The 8,487-nt window shown below is 33.2% G+C and overlaps 2 long non-coding RNA genes across 3 annotated transcripts in view; one reads left to right on the forward strand and one right to left on the reverse strand.

The window, feature by feature from the left end:
* Positions 1–8,487, reverse strand: part of LOC111087873 — a 97,883-nt gene that overhangs the window by 76,621 nt on the left and 12,775 nt on the right. The gene's annotated exons all lie outside the window — the stretch shown is intronic.
* The window catches only part of LOC106467901, a 58,653-nt gene that overhangs the window by 29,197 nt on the left and 20,969 nt on the right, over positions 1–8,487 (forward strand). The window lies entirely within an intron of this gene.

Here is an 8,487-nt window from a genome sequence, read left to right on the forward strand (position 1 = left end):
GGAATACCGATAAAATGAAGACTGACATCACTGTTTCTCATCTTAATGGAATACCGATAAAATGAAGACTGACATCACTGTTTCTCATCTTAATTGAATACCGATAAAATGAAGACTGACATCACTGTTTCTAATCTTATAGACTACTGAAAAATGAAGACTGACATCACTGTTTCTCATCTTAATAGAATACCGATAAAATGAAGACTGACATCACTGTTTCTAATCTTATAGAATACTGATAAAATAAATCATATTCTCTTAAGTTTTACAGGTGATTTTATTCGAACGTTGAATAGCTAAGTATAATCATTAATTTGACTAATGAATCATTGAACGATATTCAGCACACCTCTTAAATCGTTTAATAACAGAAAACGAAACTTCTTTATACTTTATGATAGTCGTGATTTTTTGATTAGATGTTTTTTAGCCGTTCCTTGCCATGAATAACAACTATAAGCTGAAAATGACATATAAAAGAGTTAATGTTACAATATTATAATAAACAGCAATCTTACTTATGTAAATCTATATGAGTAATTCTTAGTTCTAAGCTGTGTTACAATAATCGTCTTATTACAGAATTAGAATTCTAGACGAACATAGATAGAGCTTTCTTAATAAACTGATTTTTACTTAAAATCAGAAACTTTTCTAATATGATAAAACATTTGTCTGATGAAAGAGCAGTAACGTTATCTTGTACCATAAAGTATAAAATGCCGTAAGGAGAGAAGTTAATATTCTGGATTTAAGTATAATATCTTGTTAGCTATCGTTTCCTGAGATTGGATATTCAAACACACATTAAATAGTTTCACCTAGCTAGGCCTAATAATATGGTGTAACGGTGAAGATCACATTTATGATTTATTTAAAACAAATATTCTTGGCCTTACTGAAACCATTTAAGTGTTATTAGAAGCTAGCTAGAGGTGGAGTGTAATAGTTAATTAACTGGTTTTAAAGTGAGTTTTCTCTTGCTTATGTATGTGATTTTTTAATATAAAATTAATTAGCCTGCATAGCACTGTTCATTGGCTTCCAAATTATTTTATTATTATTGTTTTCTAATATAGTATAAAGAAGATTTACCACTTTTTACTGTCTCAGGTGTAAACCAGCTACATTCCACACAAAACTGTCTCAGGTGTAAACTAGTTACATTCCACACAAAACTGTCTCAGGTGTAAACTAGTTACATTCCACACAAAACTCTCTCAGGTGTAAACCAGCTACATTCCACACAAAACTGTCTCAGGTATAAACCAGCTACATTCCACATAAAACTGTCTCAGGTGTAAACTAGTTACATTCCACACAAAACTGTCTCAGGTGTAAACCAGCTACATTCCACACAAAACTGTCTCAGGTATAAACCAGTTACATTCCACACAAAACTGTCTCAGGTGTAAACCAGTTACATTCCACACAAAACTGTCTCAGGTGTAAACCAGTTACATTCCACACAAAACTGTCTCAGGTATAAACCAGCTACATTCCACACAAAACTGTCTCAGGTATAAACCAGTTACATTCCACACAAAACTGTCTCAGGTGTAAACTAGTTCCATTCCACACAAAACGAAATTCTCTACATATGTTAACGTTTCACTCAAAAAATAACAACACGCACGAATGACAAGAGTGAAAATCTGTTTCTGTTGGGCGATATTACACCAGACAACATTAACAGTAGCACGTGCATTACTCTACCTATAATTTCCAATGCATCAAAATGATTATTGATCACAAATTCTTATTATTCAACGTGTTACAATATCACACATAAATACGATTTACCACCCTTTACTATTTTTACTGCTAAGTCTGAAGAGGGGCGGCAGCTCGAAACGTCACCTAACAAAAACAAAATTTACTGGAAACATTTCATTCTTTTCATTTAGACCTTTCACTCCAAGTTAATCCATTTAACTTGGCTAGCTATTATAATCGTTCAACAGCAAACAAAGACTAAAGGTGACTTATAAAACCTCCATGTGAACGTGGTATAGAACTTTTTTTTCTGTAACCTTTATGAATGTAGTCTCCAACTGAGCAGTTAGATTGTGAAAGAAGGTAAACAACAACAGAGTAGGATCTGATCAACTCATACCAAGACTGACGGATTGATGTTGTTATCGTCCGATATAAAATTTTTGGAATTGCAAATAATAATAATACTAATTTTCCTGTAATGTACTCTTAAAAATAAGCATTTCGATGGATATTTTCTTGTCTGTGAGTGTGAAAGACAGTGTGTGTCTATATATATATATATAAAACCATTACACTGTGTTAATATAGCCCTTACAATATGTTGACATAGCCATTACACTATACTAATATAACTATTACACTATGTTGACATAGCCATTACACTATACTAATATAACTATTACACTATGTTGATATAACCATTACACACTATGTTGATATAACCATTACACACTATGTTGATATAACCATTACACACTATGTTGATATAACCATTACACACTATGTTGATATAACAATTACACACTGTGCTTGATATAACAATTACACACTGTGTTGATATAACCATTACACACTGTGTTGATATAACAATTACACACTGAGTTGATATAACCATTACACACTGTGTTGATATAACCATTACACTATACTAATATAACTATTACACTATGTTGATATAACCATTACACACTATGTTGATATAACCATTACACACTATGTTGATATAACCATTACACACTATGCTGATATAACAATTACACACTGTGTTGATATAACAATTACACACTGAGTTGATATAACCATTACACACTGTGTTGATATAACCATTACACACTGTGTTGTGTAATGGTTATATCAACACAGTGTGTAATGGTTATATCAACACAGTGTGTAATGGTTATATCAACATAGTGTGTAATTGTTATATGAACATAGTATGTAATGGTTATATTTATATCAACACAGTGTGTAATTGTTATATCAACACAGTACCATTACACACTATGTTCATATAACCATTACATACTATGTTGATATAACCATTACATACTATGTTCATATAATCATCACACTATGCTAATATAACAATTACACACTGTGTTGATATAACCATTACATACTATGTTCATATAACCATTACATACTATGTTGATATAACCATTACATACTATGTTCATATAATCATCACACTATGCTAATATAACAATTACACACTGTGTTGATATAACCATTACATACTATGTTCATATAACCATTACACACTATGTTGATATAACCATTACACTATGTTGATATAACCATTACACACTGTGTTGATATAACCATTACATATGTTGATATAACCATTACACTACGTTGATATAACCACCACACACTACGTTGATATAATCATCACACTATGATAATATAACAACCATTACACACTATGTTGATATAATCATTACACACTACGTTGATATAACCATCACATACTATGTTGATATAACCTTTACATTATATCTCCTTTTTTTACCCATGCAACTGCTGCTTTGAAAAGTACTTATGAATGTGTTAACAACATATTGATAAATTCATAATGTTAGGAAAACACGTAGGTTCAAAATAGATTAAATACAAAAATAAGAAACGAACACTTACTTACACTGTGAAATAAGGTAAAAATCAGCAAGTCAACCAGCTATAAAAACTATAGTATCCAACTGAATACTTACGGCTTACGCTGTGAAGGAAGTAAACAATAGCAGAGCAGGAACAAGTCAACCCGCTTTAAAGACTGTTGTATATAACTGAGTTCTTTGCACTGTGAAGGAAGGTAAACAACAGCGGAGCAGGATCAAGTCAACCCGCTTTAAAGATTATTGTATATAACTGAGTTCTTTACACAGTGAAGGAAGGTAAACAATAGCAGAGCAGGATCAAGTCAACCCGCTTTAAAGTCTGTTGTATATAACTGAGTTCTTTGCACTGTGAAGGAAGGTAAACAACAGCATTCCATATGAACGTAGAGAATGACACTATATTTTAGCGGCTTGTTTGATATCAACGTAGAGGATGATACTATATAAAAGAGATTTATTCTATAACAACGTAGATGACGACACTTTATATATAAGCAGTTTATTCCATATCAACGTAGAGGATGATACTATATATAAGTGATTTATTCTATAACAACGTAGATGACGACACTTTATATATAAGCAGTTTATTCCATATCAACGTAGAGGATGATACTATATATAAGTGATTTATTCTATAACAACGTAGATGACGACACTTTATATATAAGCAGTTTATTCCATATCAACGTAGAGGATGGCACTTCATATTTAAAAATGTATTTCATATGAACGTAGATGACGACACTTTATATATAAGCAGTTTATTCCATATCAACGTAGAGGATGGCACTTTATATTTCTGTGCAGGATTTTGATAATACGCGTCTATATGAAGAAATGTAACAATCACAACGATGTTTCTTGTGGGTGTTTACACATGTATGTGAACGAAAGTAACTACTGCAGGTGTTTACACATGTATGTGAACGAAAGTAACTACTGTAGGTGTTTACACATGTATGTGAACGAAAGTAACAACTGTGGGTGTGTACATATGTAAGTGAACGAAAGTAAGGCTGCTTACACATGTATTATTTACATTTATATATAAAAACAAAAATGTAAAACTTGAATCCTTTTCAAGTTTTATATCATGAGGTACGATAGAGTCTATGTAACCTTGTGAGGACAAAACAGTTAAGTTGATCTTACTAATCGGATCCCGAGGACATGCGAAGCATTGTGATATTTTACAGTATCGTGGAGCGCCGGGTTTCTTTATTTATAAGTGTTTCATCTGTTCTTATACATCTTAAGGCCTCTATCGAATGTGAATTCAAAACGTCGAAGTTTGCATAGTGCTTCGGTTACATTCTTACCTCCTTCTCCCATTACCTACAGCCTTACAGATCTTTTAATGCGTACTTATTCTCAAACAAAACGTGGAAACAAAGGTTGAACGCGAAGAGGAACAGTTGGCTCTCATCCTCATAACGAGGCACGGTTAGGACCCAGCTCGGGCTTCCTAAAGTTTAGTGATAACACTATAAGTGCATCCAGTCAAAGTAAGCATTCGGAGTTCTTATGTTTATTTATTAGAAAAATAAACTGTCGGATAGATAGAAATGGTTAAAAGATAAACTGTCAGATAGATAGACATGGTTAAAGGATAAACTGTCGGATCGATAGACATGGTTAAAAGATAACCTGTCAGATAGATAGACATGGTTAAAGGATAAACTGTCGGATAGATAGAAATGGTTAAAAGATAGACTGTCGGATAGATAGAAATGGTTAAAAGATAAACTGTCAGATAGATAGACATGGTTAAAGGATAAACTGTCGGATAGATAGATAGACATAATTTTGTTTATAAAGTCTTAAGAACCGTAGTTTACCATAAAGTATTAACAACCGTACTTTACCATAAAGTATTAAGAACCGTACTTTACCATAAAGTATTAACAACCGTACTTTACCATAAACTATTAAGAACCGTAGTTTACCATAAAGTATTAAGAACCGTAGTTTACCATAAACTATTAAGAACCGTAGTTTACCATAAAGTATTAACAACCGTAGTTTACCATAAAGTATTAAGAACCGTAGTTTACCATAAACTATTGATAACCGTAGTTTACCATAAAGTATTAACAACCGTAGGTTACCATAAACTATTAAGAACCGTAGTTTACCATAAAGTATTAAGAACCGTAGTTTACCATAAAGTATTAAGAACCGTAGTTTACCACTAAAAACGTTCTTTGTGAGAAATAAACACTAATTCATTAACTATCCAGATTGGAAACGAAAACTGTAATTAAGAAGTTTATCCTCTGGAGGACTATTTGTTACTTAGTACCACACCCCCACCGCTGAAGATTTGGTACTCTACCTTTAGATGACCTAAATTCAGAGCTTATCAACCTGCCATGTATTTACTTTGGCATTAAAGCTTACAGTTGTTATTGATTTCAAGTGATGGTCATGCAACCAGACTGTAATCTAAGCCCACAAGTATATTTTCTAAAACTATAAAGGAAGTTATCTCCGCACTGCCGTGAGCTAAGTTTTCAGTATCTGGAAAACCAGGTGTGTCCAAACGGCGGCCATAATTCATCGAGAAGTGATGCATTGGTCTACCGCACGGCGAGGAAAACTCCCCGCTATTCTTCTGCAGGCGTTAATACTAGGGTGGTGCATTTTCCAAGAACTTAATGGAAGCTAGCCTTTTCTGTTGAATCTTCTGCTGTATTCCAATGTGTTGCAGAATTATCAAGACTCCTGGATTTTCGATAAGATTAACCAAGACTAATAACAAGAAGTTACAGCCACATCACAAACTTCACATCACGATAAACTCAAGCGTTACTTTTATAAAGCTACGCCTTATCCTTGGGAATAGCCAACTTGACCACATCACAAACTTTCGTCACGATAACTCAAACGTTACTTTTATAAAGTTACGCATTGTCCTTAGGAATAAGAAACTTGTTGACATTACAAACTTTCGTCACGATAAACTCAAACGTTACTTTTACAACGCTACTACGACTTATCTTTAGGAATAGCAAACTTGGTGACATTACAAACTTTCGTCACGATAAACTCAAACGTTACTTTTACAACGCTACTACGACTTATCTTTAGGAATAGCAAACTTGGTGACATTACAAACTTTCGTCACGATAAACTCAAGCGTTACTTTTACAACGCTACTACGACTTATCCTTAAGAATAGTAACCTTGGTGACATTACAAACTTTCGTCACGATAAACTCAAGCGTTACTTTTACAACGCTACTACGCCTTATTCTTAAGAATAGTAAACTTGGTCACATCACAAACTTTCATCACGATAAATTCAAGCGTTACTTTTATAACGCTATTACGCCTTATCCTTAAGAATAGCAAACTTGGTGACATTACAAACTTTCGTCACGATAAACTCAAGCGTTACTTTTACAACGCTACTACGCCTTATCTTTAGGAATAGCAAACTTGGTGACATTACAAACTTTCGTAATCATAAACTCAAGCAATACTTTTACAACGCTACTACATCTTATTCTTAGGAATAGTAAACTTGGTCACATCACACACTTTCGTCATGATAAACTCAAGCATTACCTTCTATACCTTTCCACCGTTATCTTTAAAAATAGCAAACCTTGCCATATTACAAACTTTCGTCGTGATAAACTCAAGCGTTAGTTTTACAACGTTATACCTTAGCCTTAAAAATAGCAAACCTTGCCATATTACAAACTTTCGTCATGATAAACTCAAGCATTACCTTCTATACCTTTCCATCGTTATCTTTAAAAAAATAGCAAACCTTGCCATATTACAAACTTTCGTCATGATAAACTCAAGCATTATCTTCTATACCATTCCATCGTTATCTTTAAAAATAGCAAACCTTGCTATATTACAAATTTTCGTCGTGATAAACTCAAGCGTTAGTTTTACAACGTTATACCTTAGCCTTAAAAATAGCAAACCTTGCCATATTACAAACTTTCGTCATGATAAACTCAAGCGTTAGTTTTACAACGTTATACCTTAGCTTTAAAAATAGCAACCCTCTACTTGAAAACCATTGTTGAAAAATATTTTTGTAAAATTTGGTTCATTCTGTAGTTTCTTTCCGGTTATCTAAAAACATGACGTGAAACTCCCAAACTTCATTTGTTAGGTAAAACTTCTTGTACTCTTTTCGCACTGGTAATATCAGATCAGTTACCCATTAACTGTCCCAATACCCCATAAGCCCAGAAATAAGAGCATGTTTTTCTTTTCGTCTATTCCGATACACAAATCATAGCTGTCTCAAATAACTACAAATGGTGTGACACAATCACCATTGTCTTTTTAAAGTTCCAATAACCTGTTATTCCTATCTGCCTTATGTTTTCGGTAATTTCGTAACAAGCGTATTTTTCAATAAGGTGAGGCCTAGTTGTTACCGTGCCCAGACTGTGAATCCTATGATATAGAAGTCGTGAGTCGTTTCCGCGAAAATGCGCTCCGCAGTTTGGGACCGTGGGTACGCTATAAGTATGACGGTCAAATCCCATTATGCTGTTGACCATAGTTGCCTTACCATTAGTCTATCTGTTCAAATTTGGGATGGTTATGCACATATAACTCTTTATGCAATTTTGCGCGAAATTCTTAAACAAATCATTCAAGGAAATATTACAAATGTTATTACAAATATTACAAAAGAAAATGTGTTTTAATTTTGATTTAAAATGTAGAGAATTGCTTTTCAAAATCAATAAACATCTTTGACACCAGCACTGGATAAAATGGTTAAGTAAAAAAATGGCTTATTTACTGTTTTGAATGTGCAGATTTTTAGCGGGTAACTTAATGTTGGTTTAAGTCTCTTGGTTGAGTGTTAAGGTCAAATCCAAAA

This window comes from Limulus polyphemus, unplaced genomic scaffold (genome assembly GCF_000517525.1).
Source record: "Limulus polyphemus unplaced genomic scaffold, Limulus_polyphemus-2.1.2 Scaffold2786, whole genome shotgun sequence".
NCBI classification, from domain to species: Eukaryota; Metazoa; Arthropoda; class Merostomata; order Xiphosura; family Limulidae; genus Limulus; species Limulus polyphemus.